The sequence below is a fragment of the Cupressus sempervirens genome, chromosome 6 (genome assembly GCF_028749045.1).
Source record: "Cupressus sempervirens isolate cs-2001-9-10 chromosome 6, ASM2874904v1, whole genome shotgun sequence".
NCBI lineage: Eukaryota > Viridiplantae > Streptophyta > Pinopsida > Cupressales > Cupressaceae > Cupressus > Cupressus sempervirens.
The window spans coordinates 81,041,699-81,055,146 of record NC_143123.1 but is presented as its reverse complement, the minus strand read 5'-3'; the positions used below and the strand labels follow the sequence as shown (position 1 = coordinate 81,055,146).

At 35.4% G+C, this 13,448-nt stretch overlaps 1 protein-coding gene across 1 annotated transcript in view; it reads right to left on the bottom strand.

Moving 5' to 3' along the window:
• The window catches only part of LOC149551258 (Pleckstrin homology (PH) domain superfamily protein), a 284,116-nt gene that overhangs the window by 41,570 nt on the left and 229,098 nt on the right, over positions 1 to 13,448 (bottom strand). The window lies entirely within an intron of this gene.

The following is a 13,448-nucleotide window of genomic DNA, read 5'->3' as shown; positions in this document are numbered from 1 at the left end:
ACTTATACCATTTCCTTTCACAAAACTCGTGTAGTCAACTTGATGCAATTACATGTTATACTGATTTATGGTAAACATTTAGGATGTCATTCCTACAAACATAAGTAGTTATTTTGTGACCAAAATAATTCCTTAACACTTTATACCTTTGTTCTGTTGTACTCTGTTATGTTGTGCACATTGCCTTTACTGGTACTTGGCTTGTAACTTTGTTTGTATTGTTTGTACTGACCTGTGCACTTAGGTACGTCATTATAACACTCTAATATACCTCCCCTTAACTTCACACATTCCAAGTATCTTTGTAGCAAAAAACAATTTCTGCGCTGCAAGTGAAATTGTCTAACATTTAGACAATTTTCTATCTCTAACTATAGAATCTTCAACATTATATTATGCCATCTCATCCTGAGATATATGTTGTCATAAATGACAACCCTAACTCATCCTACCTAGCCATATTGCCAACAATCTCCCCCTTTAGCATTGACAACAATATATGAGAAAATTGGCTAAGTCCCAAAAATGTTACACAAAACAACAATAAAACACAAAAAGAAACTTCTCAATACTGGCATTTAAAATTTCCAAATTTTATTCATTCAATGTATGGGGATCATTACATATCATATTACCATCTTTCCTTATCTCTCCTTTTACAATGATCTCCTATATATATAGCTAAGCTCCCCCTTACATATTTATACATTATCAAATTATACAATTTTCTTACATTCTTCTCCTACTTTGACATCAATGACTGTAAAAGCCCTCACCGGCTCACAACATCTAACGGATGGAATATGTCTTCAATTGCTTTAAAATTGCAAATTCTCCTCTATCTTAAAATACCAATCCTCAAGAAATTGGATATATATAAAGCAAAACTCTTATACCATGACAAAGCTAGTTACCAAAATATGGTGGGTTTGGTATTGTAAATGTGCAGACCATTGCATTGTATCATGAAAATTCACATGTATTGCATTAAAGTAGAAAACACAATTATGAACTTCTGAATTGACAATAGGTAATTCCAATCGGTTACTATAATTCTGAAAATCCTCACACAATTATAAAATAACAATTTTATTGGCAATTAGAAAATAGAGAATTACAACTAATTGTTTTTGGCACTTGCTTGTTGAATTTCCAAACCAATTTTTGTATGTTGATTGCCTTCTTATCTAGACTAGACGCGACTAATGGCAGAAATGCTTTCCCAAGTATTTGAACACAGGCCTGATCAGATTCAGTTCCAACTATAATAATTTTCACAATGCCCAGGATTGCATTCAGACTTGCAGCATCAACCCACGTAGCCTGAGCATTCACAAGTAGGCAGATATGAGTCTGAAATCACTGCCCAAATTGCTTAAGCGCTGCGCCAAATACAAGCACCAGCAGATTAGAAAAAACCATACAAGGATCAATAACTCAGTCCTACAGATTGACTTTTAGATTGTGGGAAATTGGGTGTCCACAATTCAGTCAATGGACCCCCTATTTGTAAAATTCCAGTAACGTCCAGACTCAAGTATATTAGCAGTGTAAAACCACACCAAATGCAAAGGATATTTGGTGTCCAAACTGAATCTCTTGAGCGTTCAGATTCACCATTGTAAACACATTCAAAAGCAGCCCCAGAACATACTAGATTTCCAACACCTTTGGAATTGCAGTATAACGGTCCTCCAAGAAACAATAATACAGCAATGGAAGACACTAAATTATTTCTCAGAATATACAATTCCAATCTCCTAGTCACAAATAATCATATTAAGGAGATTTACCTAATGAAATCGCTATACCTCAACACTGACTTCAAGCAATCTTCAAGAACAAAATTCACAAGAAACCAACCTTCACTATACTTTAGCAATGGATTAAAACCTCGGATCAAACCCTTATACCTCAGCAAGGGATTTGAACATTAGAACCTCAAAAAACCCACAAAGGCAACAAAAGCAAATATATATTCTGTAACTTCATTCAAGAAGCTTCACCACACATAAATTAGAAGCTTCCATTAGATTCTTTCACTTGACTTGGCTTAACTAATTAATAAATGGCTCTTTCTAATGATAACTCAACTCTCAATTTAAGTGAAATTATAAAGTTAAATTATAACTTTATAATAAGTCGTTTAATAATTTGGCCACTAAAAATATAATAACTCCCAAAATATTCATCATTTGAATATGTCATTTGAAATAGGAGTTATACCTATTATTTCTCCATGTGTCCAAATGCACTTTCCAAAAATAGAAAGGGTCCATCTCGATCAACACCAACTTACCACAAATAGTAAGTACAAAAAGCTAAGCCCAAACGAAGTCCAATTTCAGCCAAATGAAGACCCACCTATAGCTTACTGAATTGTGGAGAAGATAAGACCCTCCCAAGCAAAACCACTGCCACAAAAGACCCTCTATCCACAATAACTAGCCTACGAGGATCACAATAATAGGCTAATATCTCAAACTCGGATGCTAACAAAAATGGGGACATTACAGACAAAGGTGTCAAAATCTATTTACATTTCAAAAATGTGTTCCATTATCTCTTATTAGGCTGTCAAGCGAGAAATGCAGTCACCAAAACTGACTGCAAGACTCTTCATATTCTTTTCCCATGAGTCGTTGACTGGTTTTGAGATGTTGAGAAGGGCACACAAACCATACAATGCTATCTCAACTGCATTCAAATCTGAGTATACAAAATTGTCAAAAGATGTCTTAACTGACAAACATTCCTCCAATTGGTGCTCAATTGTGCTCAATTTCACTAATAAGTGTTCTCTTAGAAGTGAGAACCTCTTGGTTATCCTTGATTTTCTGCCTTCAAGAAGACTATCTCATCATAAGCCTTGCTAACCTGTGCTTCAACTGCTTCAATCTGCACACCAAGTTGAGTAAACTAACTAGCCAATGCTTCTAGCTCTACGCATTTAGCCTTAAGCTCACTATCAATATCTTTTGTGAAGCTAAAAGACATTGCACACTTCACATACAAAGCTTTGCCTTCAAGCTCGCACTTCCTTAATGACTTGATACAAGTATCAAGAGTCAAAAAGTCATTCCTAATGTTCTGAGAGACAATGTCAAACATTTGTGCATCATGCTTAGCTTGAGCTTATGTTGTTGCAACCTCTGACAAACTTGTGAATTCAGCATTAAATGCCTGAATCACAGCTTTTGCTCTGTCCTCGAGGTTAGGATCAAGTGATTTTATAGTAAAGACTCCCTACAACTTGTCAGTAACTTCCATGAGAGTCTTTTGCAGACTCTTTACCTGTTTGTTCTTACTGATCATCTGAACCTAGAAGTGCAACTAGGGTGAGAGAAGTATTGGGTGCACTTGACTTCTCATCCTTCTCTGCCTTCTTCCTCTGTTCCTCATCTTCTTTCTTCTTCTCATCTTCTTTTCTTCTAATCTCTTTGTCCTTCTTCTTTTCCTCTTCTTCCTTCTTCTTTTCATCTACTTCTTTCTTCTTCTTCTTTGCTTCTTCTGTTCTCTTCTTTTCTTCTTCGCATCTTCTTCTTCCTTTTTTTTCTTCTCTACTTCTTTACTGTCTTCCTCTTCCTTCTCTTCTCATCTTGCTCTTTCTTCTTTTTCTCCTCATCTGAACTAGAGTAATCAATGATATTGTCAACAATGTTTGGCCCAAGATCCTTGAAAGGATCTTCTGCGATGTTAACGGTTACACTTGCAGTGCCAATTTGCATATTATCTATTCCAATGGAGATTTGTGAAGATAGATCTGCCATTTGAGTGTCCTTAGCATCCACTGCTGCTGCTGCTGCTAGAGTACTCTATTTAACAAATATAGGGCTTGCTCCCCCTGACTTCGTGCTCACTCCTTTTGGTACAATAGTCATATACTTGACTATAGCTTCTTCAGACTCTCTCTTTACTTCTTCATAATTTCCTCCCATCAAAAGAATGTGTCTTCTTTTATTTCTTCGCAAGGGCTCAATTCCCTTCAATATATCTTGCAAGTGTTCATCACTATTAACTTCGGAAAGCTTCTTGATCATGTTTTCTCTTATTTTCTTATCCTCTCCAATGACTCTTCTTCTTTTGTTAATCATCTATTGTACAAATCCTCTGCAATATGTTTTTGAACATCTTCAAATCTTTTATTCTTAAGAATCATGTTTCTAACTACTACATTTTCTAACTAGATTCTACCCATATTGCTATACATGTTGTAAAACTTATTCAACTGAATGAAATTATTATCATTTATGATTTGCATATTCAACTTCTCTACCTTTGGCTTCCAAGGCTTCTTTCCACTAGCTGTCCTTACTTCACCAACTACTTGTTCTATAGGTTTGTCCTCTTCATCATATTTATCAAACTCATTTGATTCAACCATTTGTAGTGTCTTTCTCCTCTTTCCAGGGCCACTTGATAGTTGCTTGGTCCTTTTCTTACTAGATGACTCAGCCTCTTGTTTCACTTTGTTCAGTCTCTCTAATTTCCTCTTTGTTGGAGGAGTAGATGATTTGTCTTTTACAATCTCTACCTCCTCTTCATCGGTTTTCTTCAAAGGTTGTACAACAATGGGTTGTACTTGGGCAACTGCAGCATAGGGAGCAGTAGGTATCTGCAAAGTAGATCCTACTACTGTTATTCCCTATGAAGGTGTTGCTATGGCAATAGGAGTAGCTACCAATATCTCAGTTTGACCACTAGCCTTCATCTTTCAAGGGCCACTTGATAGCTGTTTGGTCCTTTTCTTACTAGATGACTTAGCCTCTTGTTTCACTTTGGTCAGTCTCTTTGATTTTCTCTTTGTTGGAGGAGTAGATGATTTGTCTTTTACAATCTCTACCTCCTCTTCATCAATTTTCTTCAAAGGTTGTACAACAGTGGGTTGTACTTGGGCAACTGCAGCATAGGGAGCAGTAGTTATCTACAAAGTAGATCCTGCTACTATTACTCCCTCTGAAGGTGTTGCTATGGCAATAGAAGTAGCTACCAATATCTCAGTTTGACCACTAGCCTTCATCTCCAAGGCTATACCCTTTATCTCATTGAACTCTTCTCTAGTCATCCCTGATTCTTTGAGAATTGATTCTATCTTTTTCTCAACATTCTTCTTGATTTCATTTTTGTAAAGCTTGCTCTCTACTTCTCTAATCTTCTCTGCACAAGTTCCCCATCTAGGAGTATCCTTGTCTACTTCAAGCTCGAGTATGATCATTGCATACCCTTCAATGGTTTCCTCACTCAATTCAGAACCCATGGGATCTATGAACTTAACTCTTGGTACAACTACCTCCATGCAAGTCACGTATGTTTCAACCATGAAACAGATATCCTCCTTGTACTTTTCTACCAGTGAGGGTGGTATCCTATACCTCTGCTTCATCACAAATTGAAATTCTCTCATCATTTTGTTGATATCTTTGACAATCTTTTCCTATGTCTATCTTTTGTAATGATGTGTCACCAAGCTCATGGTGCATTAATTCTTGTTATCCCATTCCCTAACAGGCATACCAAGTGTTGGTTCCCAAAACCACATATTGGAAATCCAAGAGATTGTTGCTTCTCTGATAGGATTCCACAATCAATTCTGGCCAATGAACAGGAATACTTCTCGATTCCCCTGCACTTCAGGCTCCGCTACACCTAGGTGGGTAAACCTTCTCCTCGAACCTGATTACTTGGTCCAGAGCTTTTCTAAAATGAATTTAAACTTTGGAGTTCCTCGACTGGCAAAGTCCTTGAACTCAATTTAAAATGAAATTGGATGTTGAATGTTTGAATTGAATGAATTGTATAAGATTTTAATAATGAATTTGATGCTTGTAGGAGGAATATACAAATTTTTTGACTTCAATAATAGAAAGACCAATGCCTCTATTCATCCGGGCAATAGAGTCAACTTTAGTGAATTTTCATATACAACTTTATAATGTTTTAGGCACTTCATTGCCAACAATTAAATAATCAAGATGCAACAGATCAAATATATATGCAATCTTAAATTAGTCCAGATTGCACTTTAACTCCTTTGGTAGGGAGACAAACTGGACACAAATACAAAAACAATTATATATTTCACAATATTTGTGATGATCAAATTTAAAATGCTAATTAACCATGTCCACTTATCCAACATTTAATTTGTATACAGAATTCCAAAAAATAATTACAAAGGACGATTCTTCTATAGTTTAAATCTCCACGCCTTTAATAATAAACAAAAGACATTTTATTTTATTATAAAAAATAAAATAATAGAATTTATATTACAAAGTCATAATATTGCTCCTTATTCCTCCATACAAAATAATATAAAATGCTTCTTCTTTGAGAATATGAATATGAATGTTTTCGAATATTGAATCTTGTTCTTCTAATTTTTTATCAATCATTATTTATGTCTCTGTATTTTAAAAAGGCGTGACTTTTTGAACGGAAAAACCATTCCCTTTGAAAAATTAAAATGCACCTTTTCATAAATTTAATCGCCTGTTTTGATATCATCTTGTATTTTTTTTAATACTATTTCTTTTGATAACATTAGATTACCAATGAAACTTATTGTGCTAGTTTCTTCGTGTATTATCAATACTTATACTTTGTTTCTTTCAAGCCTCGACGATGGATGATGGTCAAAGCCTTCCTTCCATAACAGTATGCTAATAGAGACAAGGAATATACACCTTGCAGGAATCTTCATTAATGTCTTCACTAAAGGTATATGATGTGGCATATACTGAGGAAATCTCATTATCCATGATATGTAAACCTGGGAAGACTATCATCTATTTCATTGATGATAAACTTTTTGAGTAATTTTTAATGCTTGATATTGTTGAATCAATGTTTCTATCTGCAAAGTCATGGTATACTCATTGACATTGGCTTCGAACCCCCGATGGCTTCTCCATGCAAGCATCTCCTGATTATGTATTTTCCTAAACCACTGCCTTTTAAGTCGGTATCTCTTGACTATATGTCGCGATGTGTGAATGTGTTAATGCTGCATCTTTCAAATATATTCCTCTTTCCTCTGAAGTCTGCCTGATTGTAATCACACCCAAACATTTTTTGAAGATTCAGTATTATTTTGATAGCTCTTCATACAATAGCATCTTTTTCAGTGGGCTTTGTCTTCCAGGAAGACATGGACCAAACTCCTGTCATTGTGGACTATCGTTTTTCATATGCATATCACTCAAATGAGTTCGTTTGCAGATGCGGATGAGTTCTGGAAGGAAGAACCTGATGTTCATTAAGCCATTCATTAGAAATTTGCAAAGCTACAGCCATGCGTCCCACTTGTAATTTATGCTTGCAATTTTTCCCAACTTCTCAAACACAGTCCGCTCCCACTTTGGGCATGTATCCCATCTCATTAATCCAACTTATAGCATGAAGGCCACAACCTATTTCTTCCTTGGAAATGAATATGATGTATTTCTCTCAAAACAATTCACTAACTACTCACAATCTTGACACTTCTACAGTAGTGCAAAGGATACAATATCTTCATGGAGAAGTTTCTTTTGTACAACACAGATGATGATTCATAAATATTCAACTCTCATAATCACTCAATGGTCCACTATGCATTGTTCAACTAAAGCATTGTTTCTCAATATGCCTCTAACCAACAGCCTATACCAATGTAATTCGAATGTTCGGCTCACAAAAATGCTTTAGACAAAAAAAAAATAGCCATAAGTACAAAAGAATCTCCAGTTGTGAAATAGGTTGTACGTCCAACACAATGAATATAAGATGGTACAACTCCTGGGCAATCCATCTAAACAATCCAATAAATAGATGAAAAGTCCAAGCTTCTTGAAACAATATCAGTTGCAAAAAGAATAGAATGTTGTTCCTCTATATATTTGTCGAGTACCAATAATATTTGCGTTTGTTTCACGCACCCATGAAGGCATCTTCTTTGAACAGTATGATATAACTTCTTAAAAGATTCCTAAATAAACTTCACCTGCTTGCAATTGAATGGAATGTCAGTATATTTGAATTTGAGATGGCTCTTAATGAAACTCTTTTGTGAGGGAGGAACAATAATTGGAGTTTGTTGTAGGTGTGTTGGAGTAGCTACTTTAGACTTGGCATGGACAGCCATATGCTCTAGACCTTTTAACTTGCACTAATTGTATCTACATAACATGTTTTTGAAGCTTGGCCTCTTTATTTGCATTTTGAAAATCAAAATAGGAGCCTGTATTGACAAAGTATTGGGATATCTTGCATTTAACATTCAGAACCAGTCCTCTTCACATTCTTCTTGTCACAATGCTCGGTTTTTTTGAAGCATATTGTTTAAACTTTAAATATAAGTATTGGGTAAGATATAAAAGTTCTCCCTTTTAGCATGATATTTGGGACTCTAAAGTTTGCCAAAATTTAGAGTTCCATCACCGGGAATTGCCTCATTACTAGGAAGAATAGGTGAATCAATTATGACTCAAACCTAAACACTGCACTTCTAGTCTTTTTGAGCTTCTCAATGATATCCAATAACTGGTGCCTCAGAATATCACTCATGTTAACTTTTTCTCTTTCAGCTATCATCATGTAAGTTGCATGTAGGAAACTAGAAGGTACAGAGTTCAATTTTGAATTGTGATTCATCTTGTAGCCAGTGATCTTGCTGATCACTCTCACATTTGTCTACTTAATTAGGTCAATTCTCATGTTTCTGCCATCTCATTTGGTCTTCACATTGGTATCCACCATCTTCTTTACATTCTTTCCATTAACTGAGTTTCTGCCCTCATTGCACAAACTAGTTAACCTATATAACATATCATTATCAATCATGACAGGTACCTCTCCAACCCAAAACATTCCTTCGTGAATGCAGCTCAGAATAATTTTGGTCCAGTCATAGTTGTTGAAGTCCGTAAAGAACATATGGCACCATTCTCTTTTGCAAATTGAACATTGTGAACACAAAGAGAACTCATAACACCATATTTTGTTAACTAGGGAAACCCTGGCCAAGGGAAAACCCCAATGAGAATGGTACCCACAAAATGATCCACTAAACAAAAGAATCATGTTAAGGATATTGAACCTGTTAGGAGTCTATGAATTACATATAGTGTCTCGGTCCTTGTTAGAAGACTAGGCCCTAGTTAAAAGCCTCAACCCTGTTAGGAGTTCCTTCAACCCTGTTAGAAGTTAGTATTACAATTACAATTGTATGCAAGAAGAGCTCATTGCCCTAAAATGCAATTATACAATATAGTACTTACAAAAGTAATAGATACAAAAACCTCTTTACCGCTAACTATTGTACATCGCATAGCCTGATTTGACATCAAAATTCACATCACAGAGCTCTCATACAAGTTCACATGTCATATACATAGTTTGCATATTCATCATAAACTTCACATTCACATATATCACATATATCGCACATCACCATACTCCGCATGAAGTAATTCCTTACTTATACCATTTCCTTTCACAAAACTCTTGTGTAGTCGGCTTGATGCAATTACATGTTCTACTGATTTAGTGTAAACATCTAGAATATCATCCCTACAAACATAAGTAATTATTTCGTGGCTGAATTAATTTCTTAACACTTTATACCTCTGTTCTGTTGTACTTTGTTCCATTGTACACATTGCCTTTACTGGTATTTGACCTATAACTTTGTTTGTATTGTTCGTACTAACTTGCGCACTTAGGTACGTCATTATGAATCTCTAATATACCTCCCCTTAAATTTGCACGTGCCAAATATCTTTGCAGCCTTCGCTATACCAAAAAACAATCTTTGCGCTACTAGTGAAACTATCTAACATTTAGACAATTTTCTATCTCTGATTGTAGAATCTTCAATAGTATATTCTGCCTTCTCATCCAAAGATATATGTTGCCATAAATGACAACCCTAACTCATCCTACCTAACCATATTGCCAATAGTGATTCTATTACATATTGCATTTTTATATATCTAGATCAGCTTGTTTGGTTTGTTTACTCATTTATTGACTCATTAGATGCATCTCCTTATTGAACTTTGCAACAAAAATGCATTTCTGTTTAAATTTAAGTCAATTTAAAAGTTTCCAATATTTTCCTAAGAAGTTACTGATTTATCTCCGATATTTGTGTGATGTATTTTTTTGCCTCATCAATAAGTGGCAAAGATGAGATTTTGAATTATGGGTGCGATCATCTCGTGTCCCAAAGGGTGGATGTGATCAAGGATAGCTTCAGGATACTAAGACATGGGAGAGATAATTTCAACCACATTGAAGGAGCTTCTTGCTTCGCTTCATCAACAACTTAAATCTCTTGCGGTGGACCTGAATGTGTGGAAGACTAAAAGAAGTTGACTTAGATATTTTGTGTGATTATGGTATTTTCTCTTTAGTGGAGATGTACTACAATACCTTGCATCTAATAAGCACTAGGGAAAAGGTGTTGATAAGCCTAGTGGTTGAAGTTGAAGCAGCAATATAACTTTTACAAGACCAAGAGTACAAGATCAGTAATTGTTTTCGGCAGCTGACATGTGCGATTATCACTGAAAGTGGAGAAGTTGTTGATGAGGGAGTTCTCAAAGTAGAATTTGATAAAGTAGGGTGGAAAACTTTGATTTTGGAGAGATTGATGCTCTCGCAAGCTATAGATTCTCACTCTTTGATCTCCAAAGCAAGATAAAAGAAAGTGGTAGTGTTACTTCAGAGAACGTAAACGTTATTTGTAAGGTATTAGCTGTTGGACGAAGCACCAAAGAACTAGATGCAACAGTTCTACAAGAAGTGTTGCACAAATTCGGAGAGATCATGGATACAATGTGAAGATCTTTCTCGGTGCCTTGGGCAATTCTTTCTTATGCTTTTTAGAAGTAGAAGTAGTTTTGGCAAGTTACAAGTATAAGCAATATACTTTGTAAAAATAGGAAACATGCACCTATATACATGCTTCATGTAATCGAGTTGCAACACATTACACATGCAACTTAGAATAAGTCAAAGTTAGTTAGGAGTTTTAGTAGAATAAGTCAAGGTGGTTAAGGGTTTCCCCTTTCCTCCATCTTTCTCTTTCTTATTTTCCTATACAAAGCAAAGAGCTCATTGTAAATATTTATCTTTTGCCTTATACAAGGAGGCTTTGTTGAAGTGCTTGTAACTTGAAACCTTTGTATTTCTCGATATAAAAATTTCTGAATTGAATAAAGAAGTAGGTGCTCTCAAACTTTGTGTTGTGAAGCTTGAAATTGGTCTTTGGATTCTTAAGTTGCATTGATCAATTTATCTTTGATTCAGTTTATAATTTATCTATGTAAAAAAATTCAGCGTTTGGGTTTGTTTCTGGAAAGCATTGAGCATCTGGAAACAAAATTGTTATAGTTTGATAGTGGCTGCAAATACTTGGGACTAGAGACTGCTTTGATTTCAAGTTTATTATTTCAACTTGGATAGTTAGCAAAAGACTTTGTGCCTTGTTATCTATTCACTTTACTCATTAAAACAGATTGATTGTAAGAAACTTTGGGTTCTTATCATCAATCAACCAAATATAGTTATAACTGTTGTCTAGGGTTCTTATTGACTTATCATATCATATATGCCTTTGTCGGGGCCTCTCCACTATCAAAAACTTTCACACTATCATACAACCATCTAGAATTGTTACCTATACTAGCAAAAACATTTCACCTTATCATATGACCATCTAGCATTGTTACTCATATTGGGCATTATCAAAATCTCTCGCCCTACCCTACAACTATCTAGCCTTTGCTACTCATATTGGCTTTTATCATGCAACTATCTATCTTTTTCTACTCCTATCAACACAATTGAAATTGCTCTATTGTATGGCTATCTAGCACAACACAACTTGATACCTATACTGTCATAATCTCAAAGACCACTATTCTCATAATTTGTATATAAATGACAATGTTTAATTATTTTTTTGTAACAAAGATTAAACATTTACATGACCCTTAGTGATAGAGAAAGCTAGTTCCTAGGTCATATATTATCTCTTGCTATTGGTTGGTTGCCCTAACTTTTGGGTGCAATCTTCCTTGAAGCAATCAATCATAAAAACTTCTTTGCATTTAAGGATTCCTCTATGTCGATTTTTGTATTTTGGGGATGACATATTGCATTGAGACAACCTTTTACATCAAGGTCTCTTTATCTTTGCTGACTCAAAAAAATTTGTTTGTTTGTTGTGTTTATTCTGATTTCTGTATGTGCTACCTAGCTATCATGTTCTAACCCCATGGCATAGTGGCTTTAATCTTCTAACCTTGTTGCCTTGTAAAGCTTTTCCATCTAGAGCATTTACTTTGTAGATCTGCATATTGAGGACATGCTTCATTGGTTCAAATAACTATCTACTTCCTCTGTAGTATCCTTCTGGCACCATGATGTTATTTACTTTCCATAAATTTCCTTTAGTGGCATAATAAACCTGCTTAAGTGGAGCAAAATATAATGTCAAAAATTGCATAACCCTTTCTCCATATTACCTATACTTTGGTAGCCACTTTAGAGTCCATTCCCCAAGCATTTGTGTAGGTCTATTTCAGCCCTTGCATTAATCTTATCCCTCTCAGGATGCTCAGAGTCCCTTTTCAATAGCTATCTTTGAGCATTACTTATGCATGAACCATATGTCTTCCTTGTTTCTTGTCATTCTTCAGCATGATTTTGTCTGAACACTAGCGTGTCGCATAGACATCCACATGCCACTCATGCATTCTATGGCATCCAAATATTCAAATGTCAATTCTAAGCAATTTGACACTTGTCATCTGCCCAGGTCGGTGACAACGGCTCAGAACCTTCTAGGGCGGCTTGATGATCTCTTTCTCCTTCCTCTCTCTTGGAAGTTGTGCACAAAATCTACCACTTTCTTGGCCCTCACAACTTTCTCTTATCCTCTATCTCTTGCCTGCTCCAACAATATCGTGCTTGCTACAACACTCAAATTTTCGCAATAGTCTATGCATATCTCTTGGTTTTCTCAAGCCTATCTGGAAATATATTTTTATCTATTTTGATCATTTATTTATTTGGAGTTTATCACGTTCCCTATCTATCAAATATTTTATCATTTATTTATATATTTGCCTGTTTGGTCTATCTATATATTTGGCTGATGTGGAGGTGGAAACACCAAAACAAGATCTTGACTGAGGTAAGTTTCCGAACAGCCCCAAACATTTTTTCTCTCATGTCTCCACAGATTTATTGGAAGAGCTCGAAAGCAGAAAGGTTAGCTGAAATAGAAAGGTTAGCTGAAATACAGAGTTGGGTTGTCTCCACATTTTGAGTATTTCTCTATTGCAGTCCATATAGGACTATAGCACACTACATGAACGTATGCACACCATGCTAGCATCCGTGGCTCCCTGTCATCTACTATTTGTATTTATGTAATCAAAATATTCATCTTGTTT